This window comes from Anser anser (genome assembly GCF_964211835.1).
Source record: "Anser anser genome assembly, chromosome: 5".
Classification (NCBI taxonomy): Eukaryota; Metazoa; Chordata; class Aves; order Anseriformes; family Anatidae; genus Anser; species Anser anser.
Genome location: NC_139725.1, coordinates 55,226,908 through 55,250,201, shown reverse-complemented (window position 1 = coordinate 55,250,201; position 23,294 = coordinate 55,226,908). Strand labels below are relative to the sequence as shown.

Below are 23,294 nucleotides of genomic sequence, written 5' to 3'. Positions count from 1 at the left end.
ATAATGGTAGCTGTTTTGTTTTTATTGTGGAGCCTGTGATTACTGATTGGATGTGAAATAAAATTTTATGGTTGTATGACTGGACATAGCATGTCAGAAATCAAACAGTGTGCTAGGGGAAGCACAGCATATTAGCTCTGTAAAAAGAATCAAAGTACAGTTAATCGGTGTTTCTGACAACACAAAAAATAAGCGGGTACTGATTAAAATGCTCAAATTCAGAATTAAGTCCACAAGAATGAGTAAACTGCAGAGTTCCATTTCCATAGGATCAGAAAAAATCATTGAGGATATTCATGTATGGATATAGGGTATGGTTGTCTGGATGCTGGCTGCCGTATATGAAGTCCCAAACCCTCTAATTGATGAAAATTATAAGACCATACAAGTTAGGGATTGCTCCAGACAATGTATTTTTACATTTTTTTTTCTATAAGTATCGAGTTCTGGTCACCACAGAGAGATTACGTTAGCCCACTATAGACATTTTGTCTTCCTTCATGCATTGGGTAGGGTATGCTTATCCTGGACAAAACTAAGCTGGAGCTAGGACAAAGCTGGAAAGAAATCCCTGTAAGTTTAAAAATAGCAAAGAAAACAAAATATCTGACCCCCCAAAGAATGTATTTAATATCCAGCAAAATCACCTACCCCCAAGCAAATGCCTGACAAGAGCATGTATGCGTTTCTACTCTGGGAATCATGATATCACAGTTCAGGGTGTATGCATGTAACTTGAACTTGTATGTCATCTTTCGCACAATATGTTGACCTAGAGCTTCTATACTGACTTCTTTTTGTGCTTTCTTTTTCACTCATTTATTCTTTGCTTTTCAGACAGAAAATCCTTCCTGCAGCATGGGCCAGGTTATACCGGATGTCTCATACAGGCCAGTATCTTATTCCATGCATGACTTACTCATGTTGCAAAAGCAGGGTGAGTAATGGGTGCTGGAATTTAGCTCAATATTACATTTTGCATCTTGGGTTTCTGTAATAGGTTCATGAAGTTCACAGACTACTGCTAGTAATTTTTCTGTGTTCCTGCTCTTTTTTTTTTTTTTTTCCCAGAGACCTTCTCTGGTCCTGGAGAACTTGAAAACTTTGCAAAATGTTGCGGAATTATATCAAAATGTTCCAAGCACTGTACAAACACATAGGGTGTATTTGTGATGCAAAGAGGGAAAGACCAGAGTTTTACTATGCATGATCCCTTATGGTTCTAGGCCTGTTGATCAGCAAAAGTTTGCAGCAGCTTTAGGTCTTAAGTGTGCATCAGGTTTATAGAGGAGAAGCAGTGCTGGACTACTCACATTACAAGTGGGATGCTTTATATAATGCCCTGCAGTGTTAGACAAGGAGAAAAATTGCCTCCATATACCAGATGTTCTAGAGTGGTGTCCCGTGATGCCACAGGACTACAAGTACATGAGCAAACTTGCAGTAAAAAGAAGCTCTCCAATGCACTAAGCTGCTGATGTAGCATGCAAAATAAAAAATTGTCCTGGTCCAGATTTATCTGTTGGGAGTATAAGCAAGTCAGATAAAAAGAGTATCAGAAAGGGGTTAAAAAAAAAAGTGTAGAAAATTGCAAGCAAATTGTTATCTGATCTGGAAACAGAATGGAGAAGGTGTATATAGCTGCATTTTGCTTAAATTTCAATTGTACTGTCACTTACTGTGAGTCCACACAATTCATGTCAGACTTTGGGCTGTGGGTTTCCTTACTGATAATTCTGCAGCCTTAAAGGGTTCCTGGAGCCTGGGGAGAGCTAGTGTACAAGGGTGTATTTGTCTAGGGATCTTTATTCAGGGCAAAGAGGTGATAACAGAAGTTGCTGTTAATTGTTGCCTTACAGGTAAAGGTTAGGGCTTGCTGTGCAAGCAAGTCTCTTCTGCTCTGTTCCAGTTCAAAGTCAATCCATCTAGCTGAAACTGAGAAAAGATGTTAATATAGCTACAGTTTGGTCTCAGAAGATGAGAAGGAGAAGACGAGGAGGAAGGCAGGAATCCAGATCAATATACAGGAACAGCAAGTCTGTTGGGTCAAGCCTCAACTTCAGACCCAGAGGGCGCATGCAGTGCTGAGTACTAATCAGATCACAGTCAGCTGTGATAAAGGGTCTGATGCTTTCCAGGATAAGTTGGCCATTTAGTTTGTGTTTCTAACCAGTCAATAAAGATCAAACAACGCTCTTCTAGAAATTTGCTTTGTATTAAAATTGCCTGATTCCTATGTGTCTAAGTCTATATTTGGATGTGAGTTGTAGGACCTTGGGGAAATATGTAGAGTTCAGTTAAATTTTGACACAGGAGCAACTGCACTTTTTTCCTTTTCTGTAAACAAGCTTTTGTGTAAGACTCCTGGCACTAAAAGTCCGTTTGAAGTTGAGTTGTGGAAGTGCAAGAGTTCATAACCCTTCTCTTGCAGAAGCTCAGTCTGTGCAGACTGAATACTAAGTGCCTGACTTAGGGACAGGTGGCGAGGTCTTCCTTAGCTACTTGGGTAGAGTCTAAGGAGACAGTAGCATTACTGCCAGCTACACGACAAAGGACGTGGGTTTTGCAAACAACATCCTCCTTGTATCTCTGCCAGGAAGAATTGATGAGACACTTCCAATATATAGAATCAAATAGAATTGAATCAAATAGAGTAGAAGCAAGGTCAGGCAATATAGGAAGACTACAGAGATGCTATACGTTATTGTAGGGAAAAAAATCACACAGCCAAAACTCAGAAGTTGAAGCTGACACCAAAAAGGGCTTTTTAAAGAATGTTAACAGCAAAAAGACCAGAAATAACATTGATCCATTACTTGATGAGTGTGGTCACCTCACAAATAGGGATGTAGATAAAGCAGAGATGTTTAATGCCTTCTTTGCTTCATTCTTTAACACTGATGATAGGCTCTGGGACCCCTGGAGCCCTGAGTTGGAGGGCCATCACTAGGGGAGTGATAAATTCCCAGCCGACTCTGAACTTCTTCGGGATTTGCTACTCCACCTGGATGCATGTAAGTGTATAGGGCCTGGTGGTATTCATTCTGTGGCAGGCTGATGTTACTGCAAGACCTCTCTCAATTATTTTTCAATGGTCTTGGGAATCTGGAGAGGTCTCAGTCGACTGGAAGCTGGCAAATGTTGTTCCAATTTTCAAGAAGGATAAGAAAGAAGACCCTGGCAATTACAGGTCAGTCAGTCCTACTTCAGTGCCTGGTAAAATTATGGAGAAGGTTATCCTGGGAGTTATTGAAAAACACTTGAAAGACAATGCAGTTATTGGTCACAGCCAACATGGGTTCACATGGGGAAAGTCTTACTTAACTGACTTAATTTCATTTTATGACAAGGTTACCAAGGCTTTATGACTAGCTGGCCAAGGGAAGCCAGTGGATGTGGTCTTTTTGGATTTTAGCAAATTTTTGGATACCATCTCTCACAGTATCCTTCTGGAAAAAACGTTCAGCTCACATCTAGACAAAAACATAATGTGATGGGTGAACAATTGGCTGACCAGTTGTGCTCAAAGAGTTATATATAGTAAATGGGATTACATCAGGCTGGTGGCCAGTTATTAGTGGGGTTCTGCAGGGCTCCATTTTAGGGCCAGTTCTCTTCAATGTTTTTATAAATTACTTGAACACAGGACTCAAATGCATACTAAGTAAGATTGCAGATGACACTAAATTAGGAGGGGTTATTGGCTTCCTCGAGGTAGAGAGGCATTGCAGAGAGATCTTGACAAATTAGAGGGCTGGGCAATTACCAAGAATATTAGGTTGAACAAGAGCAAGTGCTGAATTCTGAACCTGGGATGGGACAACCCTGGCTGTAGGTATAGACTGGGGGATGAGAGGCTGGAGAGCAGCCCCATGAAAAGAGATCTGGGGGTTCTGGTCGACAGCAAGTTGAACGTGAGCCAGCAGCGTGCCCTGGCAGCCAGAAGGGCCAACTGTACCCTGGGGTGCATCAGGCACGGCACTGCTGGCCGGGCGAGGGGAGGGATCGGCCTGCTCTGAGCTGGTGAGGCCTCACCTCCAGTACTGTGGGCAGTCTGGGGTACCACAATATAAGAAGGACATAAAACTATTAGAGAGTGTCCAAAGGAGGGCTACAAAGATAGTGAGGGGTCTGGAGGGGAGGATGTACGAGGAGCAGCTGAGGTCCCTTGGTTTGTTCAGCCCAGAGCAGAGCAGGCTGAGGGGAGGCCTCATGGCGGCCTGCAGCTCCCTCACGAGGGGAGCGGAGGGGCAGGCGCTGAGCTCTGCTCTCTGGGGACAGCGACAGGACCCGAGGGAACGGCATGGAGCTGGGACAGGGGAGGGTCAGGCGGGGGGTTAGGGAAAGGTTCTGCACCCAGTGGGTGGTCGGGCACTGGGACAGGCTCCCCAGCGAAGTGGTCACAGCACTGAGCCTGACAGAGTTCAAGAAGCGTTTGGACACCGCTCTCAGACACGTGGTCTGATTTTTGGGTGGTCCTGTGCAGAGCCAGGAGTTGGACTCAATAATCCTTGTGGGTCACTTCCAACTCAGGATATACTATATTGCTATGAATAGAATGGAATAGAATAGAATGGAATAGAATAGAATGGAATAGAATGGAATAGAATGGAATAGAATGGAATAGAATAGAATAGAATAGAATAGAATAGAATAGAATAGAATAGAATAGAATAGAATAGAATAGAATAGAATAGAATAGAATAGAATAGAATAGTTCAATTGGAAGGGACCTGCAAAAATCATCAAGTCCAACTGCAATGTGCTTTGTTATCCAAACACTTTCTCAGGCTTAGCTTCAAACTCTTCAGCCTGAGAATGGATTCAGCAGCAGGTATCAGTGCTCAGCAGTTCACTAGGTTCAGCTTTTGAGACTAATGGAAGAGTTTTCTATTGCAAGCCTTTACTTTTTTGTTTATTTAGTATGCATGGATGGCTGCCACTGGCTTAATATGTTAACAGCTATTTAGAGAATGGTCTGGTAAAAACTTTAGTTCATGTATGGATGATAAAATGCATCACTCACTTTATGTTAAGATTTCATTTATGTGGTTTTCCTAAGTAACAAATGGCTCTTGCAGAGTTTGTTACACATGTGAGGACCATGTGGTATAAGTGGTTATAAATACACCAGTAAAAAACATTCCAGAGAATTATAAATCACTGTAATATGCAACTCCAGTGGTTTGATGAATAATATCTTTATTAACTTATTAACCACTTATCAGAATGATTTGTGTAGTACTTAGACTTAATTTTATGTTCAGTGTATATTTTCTATAAAGCCTGAGTTTGTTTTCTTTTGCCAGAAGTATTTATTTCTGAGTCAAAACTCAGCCTCTTTTGCAAAAAGGAGGAAAAGGAGGAAAAAAAAAGAGGCATGATAATCAGCCTAAACCCATCTAAAGTGCTTTAAAAATAGCCAGCCCACCTACTGCATTGAGAGATTATACAGTGCAGTGTACAGAAGCACAGTGCAGAGTAGCTAAGGAACTGTGCAGTATGCAAGCTTTCAAAATGTACTTGAGGCAGAAGCTCTCTAACCAGTAACAGATTTGCTCCTCTTGCCTCTCACATCCCCACTCCCTTACCGCTTGGTGCCCAGAATATTTAATTCTGCCGTCCATGAGAAATGGTGTTACCCAGATTTTTGTTTCCTAATCGATGGCTTATAGTGGAGAGAGCTGTAGCAGGAGGAGGTTGAAAAGAGAGAGACGGCATTGCTGTTCAGTCACTGGTGTGGTGGGCGGTGGTGCACCAGAGTTGTCGCTTGGGCTGTTACACAGATGGCCTGTGTAAACTTGAGTAAAATTCTAGCAGCTAGGTCTGCAAAGGGATGTAAGCATGCCACTGCCCTGTGTGGGCCTTGCTAGGCTCCACAAAGCCATGCTTAACTGTCATCTAACTTTGTAAGTGTCTAGCCTCTGCCAGGGAGCATGTTTCAATCTACGTGGTGGCTCTGGAAGGGGGTCTCAGGTAAAACTTCTCCTTGCCAGTCTTCTCAGCAGAGTCCTGTACAAAATTGTTGTAATGTAATGTAATGCCTTACTCATACATGGATACTATTTCTTGATGGATCCTATGATTTTCATGGTGACATGTAAATACATGACCTACATATACACTATATCAAATCAATCTACTTTACAGGAAGCACTTTTTTCCTGTTCTTCCCTCCATCAAGCTTGCTCTCTCTTTGTAAAAACCCCAGCTTATCTGTTCTTCTAGTCAGCTTTTATCAGTGTTTTACCATCAATTGATATGCATGGTTGGCCAGTTTACCTAATTTCTCAATAAACAGTCTACTGGTGAAAGAGCTTTTGGCACGGGAATAGCATATATTGCAAAAGACACTCTAGGAGGAAGAGTGGTATGTATGTGCATTACCACACTGGAGCTTAGTTTATGTGGTCACATAGCTGTATCTGAGGGGAATTCTGCATCAAAATAAACTTTGAAGTTGAGTAAAGCAAAGGGGATTTTCCCATGATAGACCAAACAGAATGTACTGTGCAGCAAAACAAGGAAATCCAGTGTCATGGTTTTCACCATCACTGCTTTTGAAGGGGTTAACTACCTGACAGTAACTGCATGTTATTAATCTAATGCTTGTTGGCATTTCTTTTGCATATTCCTATTATGGAATTTGATGAAGCAGCTTTTGTTTGTTCACACTTGTCTCTCTTAAAATTTGTATATCATCAGTAAATGTTATTTCTTCTGCAACATCTCGCACTTTCTTCTCCATGCAGACAGAAGTCAAGTCATCCTGTTGCTATAGATTATCATTTTAAGCTTGATTAAAAAAGTGAATGTGTAGACTTTTAGTGCTCCTGACAACAAAGATTGTACCAGTTTACATGCTGAGATCTGTTAATTTATCTGTCTGTAGAAGTTTGTCACAACAGGAATGGAGGGGGATGCTTGGACCTACAACATGATGTTAGGCTCTTAATACCATTTTGAATGCATTTTGTGGAGGTAGGAAAAAGGAATTGATAGTGTGAGTCCAAGTTAACATGTGGAGTGACCTTCATTATATCCATAAGGAAGGAAATCCTCTATATTTTACAGTGTTAGGATTGGGGGTTTTTAGGCTGCACACTTCAGATTATTTTAAGTATTTTATTTAGGTGAGAGCTGAAGTTCCCTAGATGTTTGATGGGATTTGAAAATACTTTTTTTTTTTTTTTCCTTTTCTTTCTTTCTTTCTTTACTTTTTCCCCAGAGTTTGGATTTTAAGCACTTTCTATGTTAGGCTACAGTGTAGAAAAGAATGTGTGTTCATATTGTGACATTACTCAAGTGAATGCATTGATCCAGGTATATTTGGTTAATATTATACTTGAAGTATAGGCAAGATTTTTTTAGTAATAGAATACAAGAAAATTCTAAATTGAGAGACAAGGCAGTAAATAAAACTGTGGTGGTACAGGGAAATAGCCAGTTTTTATTTTACTTTTTTTTCCCTATTAGCATTTGTTTCCTATTAACCAGAACATGTTTAGGAGTGACCTGTTGGATTATTATTATTTGTAAGTTATGTTTTAAAGGTGGCAGAGAGAAATCCTTGCAGGGAGGTTGTTAGATAATTATTGCTGTATATCTTTTTGCCTGTAAGGTATCTTTTTTTTTTCTTTTTTCTTTTTTTTTGTCTTTGTTTAAATCCTTTAAAAGATGTCATTCTCTCTCTGAATGTGTTTTTTACTCCTAAACACAAGCTGCAAACACATACACAGATCACAGATAATATTGTGGGATCCTTTGAGTCAGCTGCTTCTACTTCTCATGTGTTCTATCTTAGGTAACCTTAGAAAATTAAGCCTTATAAGCTCAGAAATAAAATATCCTTGACTAGTCTTTTGCCATGGAAATTGCAAGTTTTAACATGTATATTAAGTATTTGTGTAAAAAAAAATCCCAGAGGTAACAGACAAGTAGAATTTTGCAAGGTTGTTATAGACACAGTGACATCTGTTTTTTATTGCAGTTAATGATTCCTAATATTATGTGCCATTTTGTGTTATGTAACCATTTATTATTAATCTGCATCTCCTATTACAAATTAATTCTCAGTGCTTTTTTTTCTCCCTCACCATATCTTGAGATACTATGTAGCTATATGTTTATGCCTATCACAATCGAAGTAAAGGTGTTCTGCTGTTTTAAGAATTTTTGAAGTACTTGGAGATGGATTCTGTGTTCTTCATGAAGTAATGGTTGTCCTAATCATTACCAGGAATTGAACCTGGAACTACCAGAGCAGGAGGATTGCTTGACAATTTGAGCTCAAAAAGGCTAAATCTTCTGGCTAGCAGTTGCAGGAGAGTCATGCCTTTTGTGGCTCTGGCAGACGATACTAGTTGGAGAAGGAATTATACTTGTGCAACTCCAAACTGCCAGTGAAATCCAAGGGAATTTGGGGGTTTATGGGGAATGTAAAATCGAGCTCTTCCAGGAGCTTCCCAGTAAGCATGAAAGGGTTTTGTGTGTGTGTGTGCATGTGTGTGATGGATAGTGAGAAATCCTAACGTCTGACATCGCTAAGTGCATTCTTCAGTTTTCAATTAGTGGTGGTGGAGTCCATCAGTGAATCCCTTCAGGAGTAACCAGCTGGCATTTCCTAAACCCTTGTCTGTGTATCATGTAAAGCTCAGTGTTACCACTCTAAAGAAAGACCTTGAAAAGTTAAATGCCATTGGAATTTAGTAATGTAGGCCACAGTGTAAACTGTGGTTAAGTTGAGCTGAGGCCTGCTTCAGAGAAGGAACCTGTAATTGATTAAACCCTGCCTCTAGCTAGATAAAAATGAGTTTGAAGTAGATTAATATAAAAACAGTTAAAAGCTTCCTCGTTGTTGTCAGTTTTCAAAATGAGACTTGTCAAGAGTTTGGCAGAAAGAGTTCAAAGACAGATCTGATTCTAAACTGAGACAAACAAACCCAAAGGAGCAAACAGCAGTATGGACCTTCTCATGTTTGGTTGACTTAAATGGCTTTTCTCAGTGAAGGCTGTGGCTTTATGGCCTTCATTTCTACTTGCCAAGCCATTTTTTCTCCAGACTACAGCCCTTCCATGAGTTGTGTCTCGTAGCTTTGTCTAGCACAGGAATTTCTTCTGTACTCCTTGGCCTATCTTCTCATGGCCTTCATGAATCTTCTTTGACATTTACTGTGTGTAATTATTATGAGAACATAAACCAAGGGCAAAACTCGAAAGATAGTCTTGGATTCAGTAAGAAACTGTCTGAGAGAGAATTGAAATGGAGACAGCACAGCCTAACAGCAGGAGTGATGTCAGACTTTTTGCTGGAATCTGCTTCCATCTGTAACTTTGGATGGCACGTGGCTGCTCTGTGCCACACAAACACTTTGGCCTGCTGTAAGCAAAAGCACAGTTTGGTGACAAGATGGTGCAACGTTCTGTTATTGACTTGGATATAAATTCTATAGTCCCAATGATGAGTGAAAAATGGGACTCATAGACCAACAACTCTACCAAGTGTTTATCAAAAACCAAATGTTGATTTTACTTAGTGTCACACTGGAAAGTCATTTTAGAACATGTTTGGGCTTTAACACCCTTTCTTAAAACTTTTTTCCCATATCCTTCTGTATATACAACTAGGTCACGTTAGTGACCACAGGCATGAGTCTCCATTCCGTTACACTGGTTTTATGCCAGAGTAACCCCATTGGTTTTCACAATTTAAAAAGACTGATGAAATGTGGTGAGAAATTGATCCCATACATATTCCAATCTCTGAGTGACTTAGTATTTGGTGCTAAAACATTTTAAACCTTTTAAAACAACAATTCTACCAGTCACGTTATGGAATTAGAGTTTGCTGTCTCATGACTTGCCAGAACTAGCAGCAAATGCTGGGAAAAGAGCATGTCCTTAATCATGGCAAATCATGGGATATTTGATCCTTAAATTTGACAGTCATGTAGGAGGGACAACTAGCACTCTTATACATTGACCTCAGTGTTGAAACATGTACCTTTCCCCCCCAGTTCCTGTTTTAGGGTAAAAGAATTGTTTCTGTAGATATAGGATGTTTGTTCCTTTTAAATGGCAGCAGCTTGAAATCTGTGGCAGACTTGAAATGTTACAGATGGAGAGATAAATTAATGGAGAGTTTGAGAAAAGAAATGAGAAGCAGAAGTTAGATGTAGATGTTTCATGGGTCTGTAGGTTGTTGCATGGCTACAGAAATAAGACGTCTGTTGTTTTGACAATGTATGTAGTGTAAATATCTATGTTTTTACAAGTACATACATACATAGCTCCTCTCATTTGCTACTAACTCACCCACTGCTCTATTTACAATATATGAGAAGAGTTGTGGTTTCTTCAAATTTCTAAGGGTAACAGGTCAGTTCCTGCATTTGTTAAAATTAGTTGCAAAGCTCCATTTGTTAGCAATAGGAGCTGTCTTGTTATTCTTGACCATTGTAAGCTAATACTCCTAACAGCTGAGACAGACAGTAGTCCCAAAGGACAACTTGTTGAGGAGGCAGGTGTATGTAAGAAAGAATGTAGGATCTGCTGTAGACGAGACCTTGTTGCACCACAGATTTCCTATATAACTGAAGACTAGTTGACATGATTCACTTTTGTATCAGTAAACTGAGCACAACTGAATGTCCTTACGTTAAAAAGAGGTGATACCCTCAGATAAAGTGATCTGTAGCATGTTTGGTGGCTGGGAGAGATTTCTCATATGACTCAGGCCTAAGCTCAGTATGAAACACCTGGGTAAATAGTACTAGTGGTTAATTAATTATTAGTTAATTAGTTAAGTTAATTAGTAACTAGTAGAGTAGCAGCTGTTGCTCCTGCTTGTTGTGTAAGAGAATTGTGACCCTTGGTCTCATGTAGTGCTCCTAATGGCACAGCAGTAGGGCAGCAAACTAATGGTGCTGAAAATCAGTTATTGCCTGTTTTTTTTTTTTTTTTTTTTTAAGATATATATTCAAATTCCTGCAGATGAACGAGGTGTCTATGTGTCAGCTGAAATGTGGTAACTGTATACTCTCAGGCTGTGACATATGAAAGGCAAAGAACCTTAATTTAGTCAGTAACAAAAATGATTATGTTAAGCCTCATTTTCTTGAGCTAGTTAAGAGCTGAGGATGTATGAAGACCACTTGGTCCAGCTGAATTGTGGTAACTTGTTAAGACTTGGTAATTTGATATGAACTCATAGAAAGGTTTAGTTAAAAAAATTGTTGTTCTTCCTTCTGGTATTAACATCTTTGATTACATGAAAACAAGTCTGTCAATATAAAGGTCACAAGATTTATGTTGGTTAACAACGTTTCTCTCTCCTTTTCTCCCTTCCACTTTTTACCAGTTTAACCTGGCTGAAGAAGAGAATTTTTGGTTCACAGGAAATCTTGTTTTCTTTAATTTATTTTTTTTGGGCTTTTGGTCCCAACTGATGGGGAAAAAAATAGAAAATCCTGCCAACCAGAAATTTTGAGATAATTTCATTCGGGAAACAACGAACTTTGTATTCTGAAATAAAATGTCTTCCCTGGTTTCTGCAGCTTCTCAATGAAAATGGCATTTGACAGGTAACTGACTACCCCTTTCTTAGCACAGTTGTGGGGATATATGGGATTTTTTATTATTTTTTTCCCGTAGCCCTGCTCTATGGACTGCCTGGAAGTCCATCACAGAGCTTCCAAGCTCTTGGTCAGCTGGTAGGTGATTGGAAAGTCTGGAACTGATGGAAATTACTGGGATTTCCATGTTTTCTGTACCCGTAGTGGGGAGTCGTTCCTTTTAAGGCCAGAGTTTCCAGAACTTGCAGCTTATGGCTCAAAACATGGAAGCTTGGTGTTTTCCCACTTTGGGACACTCATCTGGGCAGATCTGCCTCCCTGTTCCATCCTAAGCTCACTTTTATTTCATAGGAGCCATTTCCCACCTCCTCCAGCATCAGACATACCTTGCTTTTAGCTAGTTAGCTTGGGTATGGGTAGCAATCCAGCTGTGACAGCGAGGAATTTAGTGTGGGCTAATTCCTGTATGCAGTTTACCCAGCTTCTTTGGGTGCGTCCTGCATGGCTGCTAGACCACAATGGAAACTACCCACGCAGCTTCAAACAGCTAATGAAGCAGCCTCGCACCCACCACACCCAGCGTCTGGAAGATTCTGGCCCATCTTGCCGAGTAACACTATGCAGAGTTACAGCGTCTGGCTTTGGCAAGTCTGCCGGCACAGACAGTCTTTGAAACAAAAACAAAACCATGCATCCTCACCACTGTTTCTTTCCTTATTTACATGACTAAATGCTGCAATGTACACATGTGGGTAAGAGCAGGAAGAATGCACCCCGCCAGTGATTGCAGAAGATCTGTAGTGGCTCAGCACCCTGCAGGATCTGCTGCTTGAGCTGATCCACAGCTTTTTCTAGCCACACCAAGGGTTTCACACATATTAAGCAGAGCTGCTGCTTGCAGTGTGAAAGCTACCTAAGAGGTGTCAGATTTGGCCTTCAAAATTGAGAGAGTTTTATCAGACATTTGCACAGGCAGTTTGCAAATACACCCATCCTTAAAGGCTGCATATGCATACATATCACAAGGGAAGCGACTCCTTTCGTTGTTGCCTTCATCCACTGGTGATACATATCTCCTGTGATTGCCATGCAGGCATAGAAAAAATTGATTTCTTGCAATCTTGCCTTGTTGCTCCAAGTATACTTCTCATGCTGAGGATCTGAACACCTTTTATTCCTTTTGCTGCCCCAATGACATGCACTTCATAGATCTTGGTCTGTGGATGCCTAGAGGTGGCAGAGATAGCCAATGCTTTAGAAGAAAGATGACAGAAGAAAGCAAGAACTGTTTTTATTCTTCTTTGGCACATGAGATCATTCCTCTGTTGCAAACACTTCTGCAGAAAGGCTTGCTCTGGGAGTGCTGACAACGAATGCATCTGATCTTCCATGGTTTAAGTGATTTCTGCTTGAATGCATTGTACTCATCTTGTGCAAATACCTGTGCCTGTGAACAGATTTGAGCCCATAAACACTGTTTTGGCTGTTTAATTTGTCTTTGAAGATGACTGCCAACCTTAGACTTCCCCAGCAGGACTCTTGCGTAAGACCACATGTGCAAGAAAATCATCCCTGTAACATTTAAAATCCATTGTTCCATCAGTTAAGAGGAAATACAGTTAGACTAGTTGCTTACCGAAAGTGTTTTTTATGGCCTTCTCACAGCTTTGATGATCTTGTAGGAGCATGTAATCATAAATTATTAAAAGGAAATCCAAGGTACTAGAAGCTAGATGCATCTGTTATCTTGTTAAGGGGAAAATATATGTGAGTGGATCAGTAGGATTAAGTCATTGCAAGACGCATAACCTTCTGCTGTGATTGCTTATAGAAAACCTGATAATCTTAGCTGTCTCTGTCATAAGAAAGATGTTTTTATGCATACATTTTATTACAAAATGAAACATGGTGCTCTAGGTGCAAAGTATAGCAAGAGAGTATATGTAAACACTGACATATAAGTTCATGTATACACACATACATTCTTTTGGTACATGCACATTTCTTTCCAGATGCAGTTGGAGTCCTGGCTGCTGTGAGGGTTTGGCTGCTTTCTTGTGCAGTGTGGGTGTTTATCATTCTGCTGTGATTGTTCATGTTGTGATGAGTTTCCTCTTGGGTGCAATTTTCAGGCACATGTTCCTGTCAACCAAGGTCAATGCTGAGCCAGAGCAGTGCACAGGTGGTATGTCAGAGTCAGCCTCTTTCTTTTGGCTGCAGACAGTGGCACTTCTTCATTTAATTTATGATTAAACCATTGCCCAGATACAATACCAAAAATATTAGAGTCTTTCTGCCTGGATTTCAGAGAAATGGTTCTTTAAATAAACAAGGGAAAAAATGAGTGAATGCATAAAAATAGGCTCTCAGGACCTGACCAAACGCCTGTTGAAGTCGGTGGAAAGACTCCTTGGATTTCATCAGGCTCTGCTTCAAGTCCTTAATGCATGCTCTGTTGTATCTAATCCCAGGTGGGAGTATCACTTCGTTAGGCAGGATGTGGCTTCTTGACTCTCACAAGGTGTAGTGCTGGTGGCAGTGTAGAAAGGTCAGGGCAATGGGAGGGTTCGTGGCAAAGAATGATTTTTTTTTTAATTTTTTTTTTTCTGCTTGGGTGGCAACTGGGTTCTAAACAAAAAAGCCCTAAGGGGAGAAATGCATCAGGGTCATTACAACTGTCATTTGGCAGTTACTAACATGTATTCTTGAAAGAAACTGTTAACACAATTTTGCTGCTTCTTGCCAAACAACAGGGCAAGCTGGCTGTCTTTTGGAGCCAGAATTGGACTGCAAGCTTTAGTAAACCTCTCTAGGATCAGCTGATCAAAAAATACTGGAAACTTAGTGTTTTTAGATTAACCCTCTTACCTGCAGAAATCCATTCTTGTATACCAGTTTACATACAGATACTGTGTTTTTGTCACTTTTCAGCACAGATTATTGAAAGTTACACCAGATTTTTACCTGTCTTTGAATGATAAATATAATAACCTATGATGAGGTAATACTTTAAGATCAAGGATATTGATGTTATTGACTTGGATGAGATTTATTGAGCTGTTTAGGCTGCATAATGGTTTTGATTTTCACTAGGAGTGAATAAAAGCCAGATTTCAGCCTTGTTGATCAGATTTTTCCTATTAGAACAGCACCTCCTCTCCAGAGTTAAGGAGGCATTGTGTATTCCTCTCAAGACTTTGATGTTTTTCTTATTTTGTGCCGTGTAGCCTGGAACAAACTAGCATGAACTTGCCTCTTGCTGCATCTAATTTGCCAGTATCCATGACCTTTGGAAATTCAGGGCCTGAGAAGGAACACTGGTGCCATGGTATATCATAACTTGGGATTCACTGTGACCCCATTTAGCAGTACTGCCACTGTGCCATGGCTGCATCAGCCCTTTTAGAAGGGATATAGTCCAGCATCTGGCAAAAGTGAGAGGGCTGTCTCATGGTGGGTGCAGGAGAAGAAATAGCAATTGTCTCCTGGACAGGGCAGACCCTGTGTTTCTCTCTGTCATGTACAATTTCTACCCAGGGCCTGGATGCAGCAGAGTGGCCATGGTAGAGCAAGAGACCATTTGTTATCACAGTAACTAGACTATTTTGCTATATGTGATTGCCACTGGTAGTAATGGTAGCCCGGCGTTCAAAACTGACAATAAAACCTTAACAAGAGACAAACTGAGTATGTGGTGGCAAGAGTAGTTATAATGTTCCATTGAAGCTAGACAGAGGATGTATGAAAGCTGGGCTGGAATCTTAACTCACTGTTTCCCCTTCACTGCATTACTTCACTTGGGCACTTTCACTGATTCTGAATCACTTGGTTATGTCATTTAAATATCACTTAGATGCCTGACTTCAGCAAGTTCGGTACAAGCCAGTCCAGCAAATGCAGTAAATGACCTCCCTGGAAGCATATAGAACAGATTTGCTCTGAGACACTTGCTTTGTTGAGACTAAGATGGTACTTTTTAATGTGCTATTCAATGTGTTTGAAGTATATGGCTGTGCCAAGCCTTGCAAAACTGGAGGAAATAAAATTCAGTAACTCCACAGTATAGAATTTCTTGTATGTGCTGTGAATGCTGGCACAGATAGAAACTGGATTAGGTGAACTGTACTGATCTCTCAGAGTATTTTGTGTGTTTCTTTCTTGCACACATATAGAAAAATATCCTGAACGCATTTACTTGATGTCAGCCTGGAATAAATCCACTTTATTCAATGATGTTAAACTACTAAGTCATGCTACTGATACAGTTGCATTTTATTACCTGCTTTATGCAAACCATGAGTAATACAGAGAGCACTAGGTACGTGATTTTAGTTTCTGATGTACAACGTGTGATGCAATCCACTACAGGGTTTATGCACATATGCACTGAGCATATTTTTGAGCTACTGTACTTTGAAATCTGTGCCAGACATCTATGTAGCCAGACAGTAAACAAAGAAAATGATACCTTAGGCCAGGAACCTTCAACAGCACAGAGGGCTTACCTCAGAGACTGCAAGCGGGAAGTGCAGCATGTGTTAAGTCACAAAGGTTAGTAGGCCAACCAAGAGCAGTTCTGTGCCTGTGAGTTACACATATGGGATCTGAAGTCACTGGGAATTTTGCCACTGATTTCAAAAGGAGTAGGACTTCAACAACTGTATCTGCAGCGATTTAATTCCATTGGCATCAATGGAATTGCTTCAGGTTTGGTCAAGAGTTGATGCAAAAGGTGAATATGATCCCCTATAAAAGGGGATTGTGAAATTTTACATTTATTGCTTCATTGAAAAAACATTTTCCTCTGACTGTCAAATACTTTATTAACGTTTTGCCTTAATTTATGTAAGAGTGCTCTTAAACTAAACCCACATTCTGATGCCATTGAACACAGACTCTGCTGCATGAGAAAGTATTATAAATGCAATGAATATTAACTGCAGTGTCTTCCAGATCCCAAAATGGGACATTAAATTGCAAAGTTTTGATATGTGGCTTACATGTTCCTGGAAATTCTGTGAAATTCATCACAAGATTGAAGAAAACTTTTATTTTTTTCAAAGCCAAATGTAAAATTAGGAGCTAAGCTTGAGACAATCTGGTTTGGCTGCACAATTTGTTGTAGACTTCAAGGAGGCTTGAAGAACTATTTCACATTCCTCAGCTGCAAATAAATATGTAGTTGTAATGAAGAAAAAAGTTCAAAAATAATTCTTCTGGAAATGGGAAATCAAGCATAAAATGTATTTATAGAAAACAAGGCTGCTGAAGTACAATAATGCTTCTGATTTTTTCTTTCCTTTTTTTTTTTTTGGTGGAGACTTTACATTTAGTTATTTTTCAGATGATTGAATTATTCTGGATTCACTTATAATAATGGTTATTATGATATGAGTCACAGTAATGTAGTGGATAGCTAATGGTACTGTCTTCAGAACCATCAAAATCAAGTTGTTGTGCCTGATGGGAAATGTAGTTTCAGATCTTTTTTTCTCATGATAATGAAAAACAGTCATAATGTCAAAAGTTGTTTTCCTTATGTGCCAAACAGTACAATGGAGAAATTTGGAGAGTGTTTAGAGTTCTTGGCTCTTTTCTTTGGAATATCCGTACACTGGCTCTACTGGAGCAGGAAAACTAATGTTCTTAAGGAGGTAGAGGAGAGAATGAGTAGCAGAATATGCTGAATTGCAGAGCGGTCAGATAGGAAGAAAACTACAAAATGGGATTTCTCCCAGAGGATGATGTCCATAGTCCAGAGAGTTCAGACTTTGAACTTTATCCGATATCCAAAGAGACTGACAGGAAGACCGATGGAAGGTTTGTGCCAGTGATATGCTTTCTGGGAAAATGAAAAGTATTATCAAGAATTGGTCCTTGGATTTCAACGGCAGTTCTGTAGTAAGAAAACTCAGACCTGTAACTGACTCATTTAAATGCATTAGTCGTACTAATATTGTCCTGTCTTGTTCTCTGTTGTCCTCTGTACAATATCAACTCGTGAAAAATACAGAAAGTAATAATTGTGGTTCTATCTGCCAGCTTAACTGAATATGAGTGTGCAGTAGCCTAAAGACTGGTGCAGTACCCTGACCATAAAAACTAACTCTACAATCTAATCTTTGACAGCCAGCTCAAATATTAAAAGAAAAAGGATAGAAAAGCCTTTTATCATTTGCTCTGCAGTTGTCCCCCCGTATGAAGAGAATTTTCTGAACAGAGTTTTGTGTTTGAGATTTCGCATTTCTTCAGCCCCTGGCCTTTGCCTTTGTGATCTCTTTTCCTTCCATCTGGAGCTTCCTTTCCTACGTTTCTCTTGAGCAGATTCCTTCCATCCACCACAAGAATGGGTACTCAAATCAATTGTTGATTGAAATCCTGGCTCCCTGGGTGTTTCCCTCCACTGCCTTTAGTAGTGTCAAAATTCAAGATACATTTGTTTTTCTTTCATGCCATTACACAAATAGTGCTCCCCAGTAGGACTTTGAAGGTCGTATTGTATTCATTAATAAGATTTTAAATCTTTTCAAGACAGTCCCTCCTAGCCCTTCTCCACCAGCAGGATGTGTAGCCCATTGCATATGAATTGGTTCCGGGAGTGGGGCCAGGGAGCATGGCAGTGGGGCTGGGCCAGGAAGCAGGAATAGCTGCTTCCCTAAGCATAGGAGAAGGGACTTCTGGGCCCTGGCTTGTGAAGGCTGAGAGGAGAAGCATGGCCATCTGCGCTGAGCATGGGCAGATCAGCCCCTCAAAGTGCTGCCAGTAGTAATGGGGAGTGGGGTCTGCTAGGACCCTAGGAGGTTCACATTTTGTGAACCAGCTGCAATTTCAGAAGTTAGTTAGACCGAACCGGGACGAACTGTCTCCAGCACAGTTTTGGCTACCCACCACCTCTGTTGGCTCAGTCCCCTACTTCTAATGCCAATGCATTGCCTAATGATGTCAGCGGGTGTTTTGGGTTTGCAAGGAATGCAGGAACGGGATCTCTGAAAAACAGAATGTGTATGCAGAAATGCTGTAAAAGAGAAAGACTCTTTGCAGAAAGTTTCTTTAAACATTTTAACAAGAAACCTGAGCTTCTTCCAATCCCTTGGCTATTGTTTTTAAGAATTTTCCTTGCAGGTAGCTTATATTCTTTTGTATTCTGTTGTCATGTATTTTTTTGAAATGCTTCTGAGGGGAAAAAGCTTAGGAGAATCTTTCTGACCAGCACAACATTCACCAATTGCTTGGATACCACTGAAGTCTGTGAGACTTCAGAAGCCTAAGTGTTTTTCTGAATTATGCCTTGTCAGATCAGCATAGCTATTCTGGTGAATCTTTTGTGGAGATGGTAGTTTCTCTCAATTGTTAAAGAATTTCAGCTTTACTTGATTTTTCTCCTAACATTTAACAGTATGCTATTGTGTCTGCTCAGGCCTTTGCTAGGCTTGGTGCTTTCATCAGTTTCCTCTCAGCTGAGTGGAGTCACCACTCTACTTCAAAGGGTATTTCTCGCCAGTAGTACTGCTGTCTTTAGTATATCTTCTAATTCTCACCAATTTTCAAGTAGTCTTCCTTTCAAGTAGTCTTCCTTTCAAGTAGTCTTCCTTTCTTTTTTCTTGTTTTTGCTCAATGGCACGTAAGGTTTGAGGCAGGAGTTGGGTCATTTGTAGTGGATATGTTGTATGAAGCAATTCCTTTGTCTGAAGGGCTGTAATGGGCTCCTTGGTGGGGCTCACAGCCAGTGAATGCTTTTTATGCCCTTGTGCAACAGCCTGACTATAGTTTGATCCAGACAATAAGTATTCACTTTTCTGGAGTGATGCTGTGAGTATTCAGGGATTCCTTGCTCATCAAGTGTTGGATGTACTCATCAGATGTGTGTATGTCATAAGATGTGTGTGTGACTTTATGGTCACCAGGTTCATCAGTTATAAGTATCCCCTGGTAGCTTCAAGCTGAAAGATAAATTTTCTGAAATGTGTCAGCTTGTTAGTGTTTAAAGTCAAGATGGATGCTGGAGAGTACCTGCTGTAACAGCATGTTGAATCAATTTCCATGTAGCCTTTAGCTACTGTTGTGCACTGGCATTAGACTGTGACAACCCCATATGTGTAGGGGTTTCCATATCTTCTGACAGAGAAATGTCATTGGCCTTTTCTGACCTTATCCTGTGGTCACACATGAGATTTTGAAAGATCTTTTGAAAAGACTTGGCTTCTCCCTTCTTACCATAATATTGCAGAGTGCTACTTCCTGGATTTTCCTGCTAGAACATAACAGTTTTTACAGTAGTAAAGTTTTAAATAGAGTTTGAAATATTTGGCATCAGGATAGAGATTATTGTATGCAATATATTAGTCAGTGTGACTTTTTAAACCCCTAAAAAGAGAGGCTTGTGCAAGAAGCTGCATATTTGCTAGTAAATCAAAGTGTAAGCATGGGAGGGAGCTCAGGCGACCGGTCCATCTCTCTGTTCTGTGGCAGAGCCAAGGACTATTTTTGACAGCAATTTGCCTAACCTTTCCATAATGGACTCCAGTGGCAAGGATTCCAAGGCCAGCCTCGGTGAGCTGTTCCAGTGGATGGCTGTTTTTGTTAGTTATTTTGTTCTAATAGCTAACAAATCTTCTTTTGCCACATGGTAGGCAATTCTTCGAACCTTGCTGGACCTGAAGAACAGTTGATCACTGTCATATTTATAAAAGCATCTTGCATATTTGAAGAATTATGTCTTCTTTCAGTCTCTTTTCTAGACTAAACAAACCCAAATCTTTCAGCTTTTGTTCCTAGATCATGTATTCCAACCTGTTTTTTTGTTGCTCTTCTTTGGGCTCTTCAGATTGTCTGCATAAATCTTGAAGCATATTGTTCAAAATTGGACTGTATTTTTGATTTGAGGCATCACTAGTGCCAAGAAGCATGGAATAATTACATCTCAAGAAATGCTATCTACCTTTTTATTTGCAGGATAATCATACTACTAAGTCAGTTTGTGCATAGTTGTGTCCAAGATCCTTTTGCAGTTCTGTAGTTAAATTACTTTTCCCTGCTTTCTAATTGTGCATTTGTTTTTCCTGCCCAGGTGCAGAACTTGTCTTTCTATTTCATATTACTGATTTCAGAGCCATTGGCAACTCTTTGAATCCTGTTCTGTGAAGGTTTTTCCATTCTTCACAGCTGGATGCCCTGCAAATTTGAGTCTACCTTAATATTCCATCATTTTACTTATTAATGAAGGTCTGGAATAGAACTGGGCTTTAGGTAGACTTTTGCAAAACCAAGCTTGATATATATTTTCCACTGAGTTAGTAATAACAGTACAGTTTTCAGCCAGTCATCATATAGTAATATCTTCTGTGGAACTTACTTCTACAAGCATTCTGATGAAAAGCGTTGGGGAGCAGGGTTGTGCAGTGCTGTGTCACAGTCTGTCTAAAGTCAAGATCCTGTCTGCTGGTTCCCCTTTCATTGGTGGGCTGTGAACATGGAACTAAAGAGAATGGTCTGACTGGTCTGTTGTGATTTATTTTTCACCTCCGTTCATGAGGCTAGCCAGAACTTGACTTGTGTCCTCGGTTCCCTCAGCCCTTCCCTAGAGCCAGTAGTCACTTCTGGTCGGTCTGGTCTGAGTCACACCTGGCTGTTTTATTAGTGCTCATGAACAGCATTGGGCAATGGCTGGATTGCTAGCTGAAGCTTGGCAGTATGTCTGTTATCTCATGGATTTGTGCTCCTGGCCGGCAGGCAGCTAACGCCCTAGGAAGCTGGGTTGACAATGGATGTCTCTGTTCATCTCAGAAAGAATTTTAACAGAAAAAAAAAATCTTGCCTTGGTAGTCATCAACCAAGCAGACAAAAACAAAACAAAACAAAACAAAAACCAAAAACAAATAAAGAAAAAAAAAAGAAAAGAAAAAGAAAGGAACACAGCAATTTACCTAGAGTCTGATCTATTCAGTAGCAGGTTTCCCAATACTGAAATATTCCCTCTCTGCTTCCCAAATTATTTAATGGCAATAAGCATACTCATCAGCTGACTTGTCCTCCAAACACTATGAGAAAGTTTTTAAAAGGCTGCTTTATTTTCCCCCCCTTCATTCCTGGCAAATGCACAAATATCTAACTGAAGTCACATTACTTAAATAGAAACTAATAGAAGAGCTGGTTGTACAAATAGTTCAGGATCTGGTCACAAACATGCACTGAGCTGCTGGTCCTCCTGGGGTGAAATTCAGCTTGGACAGAGACAAGAATTTCACCTTTTTAGCTCAAAAGAAGGTAACTATCCTCCTTGTATTTTAGTCAATCTAGCTATAGAGTGAAATGGGAAAACACAAGAGGGATTTTGAGAGTGCTGGCCTGCTAGCTCTGTGCCTATTTATAGCAAAAGAGAATCATCATAAAATAATGTGAAAATATTTCATTTTTATAGCCCCATATAAGATTAAGTTATCCTAAAGTGAATCATAGACTCTGAACCAATAAATAATGGAGAACAGTGTTTAAAAAAGAAAAAAAATTAATGAAAACATGATTTATTTGTCTCTTCTGGAAGCTCTCTGTGCCAGTTGCAGTAGTAAACATACCTTCTGTGAATCACTGGAGATGAAAAACAGCCATATACTTGGGCTTAAGCAGTTCATATGGGTTTATAACTGTTTTGTATCTTTTGAGCATTCAGGAAAATCCGGCCCACAGATTTTTAAACTATGATTCTGGCTACAGAGGCACAACATATTCTTTTCTGTTTTTAATAAGTCTCTCTCTTTGTGCTACAAATCCTTCTAAAAAATTGTACCAGCAGTGCTAACCAATGGGTAGCAGCTAGAGGCCGGGGGGAGAGGAATTGCTTTGGCTGGACAGAGACTAAGGGATTTGTACACCCAAATTTCTATTGTTTTTAATAGGAATTTGGCTTCAAAAATCATATCCCTCATTTGTATTCAGTCTCTAACAACTGGAGGTCTCTAACCATGCATTCCTATCTTCCTGGATCAAATCCTCCACTGGCTGGTGCACCAGTCAGGGGAAAACAGATACGTCATTGCGCACATCCTCTCCTAAGATTCCTCCTTTGTCAGGTGCACCACGCTGCTTTTCTAACCAAGAGCACCTACCGTCTGCTGGCTAGAGCTTACAGCTGAAGGAAGTAGGAGCTGTATTCCACCAGAAGCACAGAGGTTACTTAATAAACTTAAGAAAGTTTACTACGTTATAGTGTGGATTAGTTTTTCTCATTCTTTCAGTGCCTTTTCAGAAGATCATGTGACACTTTGTAAAAATACAGGGCACTTATGCATGCTACTATTATTCCATACCCTCTGGCATACTGTCATTTTGATTATCCCATACAAATAACTGAAGGAATAAATAAAAAAAATAAAAAAAATAAATTAAAAAAAATATTCTTGAGTAACACCAGAAATCAGTTAGCTTAGTTCAGTTCAGATGGGAAAAATGAGTGAAAACCCAGAAGCTTAAGTATAAAACAAGGGGATGCTAATTTAATTTCTGAAGACCTGTATGGTTATTGAGAACTTTAGGATTATTAACAAGAGGCTACATATTCCTTTTACTTTGTTGCATTCCATTCATCAGTGAATTACATGTAATTAATGTAATTTGGTAAGATGGTTTCAGGTGATGGTAAAGTGGTTGCAAGCAAAAGGGAAATTTTTGCAATAATGTTTGCATTTTCACTACTCTTTCAGATGACTTCAACTTATACAGAAGACC

At 39.9% G+C, this 23,294-nt stretch overlaps 1 protein-coding gene across 5 annotated transcripts in view; it reads left to right on the top strand.

The window, feature by feature from the left end:
* LOC310901091 (uncharacterized protein) overlaps nucleotides 1-23,294 on the top strand; it is a 247,086-nt gene that overhangs the window by 3,093 nt on the left and 220,699 nt on the right. For all 5 annotated transcript variants that reach the window (XM_083840149.1, XM_083840147.1, XM_083840148.1 and 2 more), the window contains exon 2: nucleotides 838-937. The gene's annotated coding sequence lies outside the window, so the exon portion shown is untranslated. The remainder of the gene's footprint in view (nucleotides 1-837; nucleotides 938-23,294) is intronic.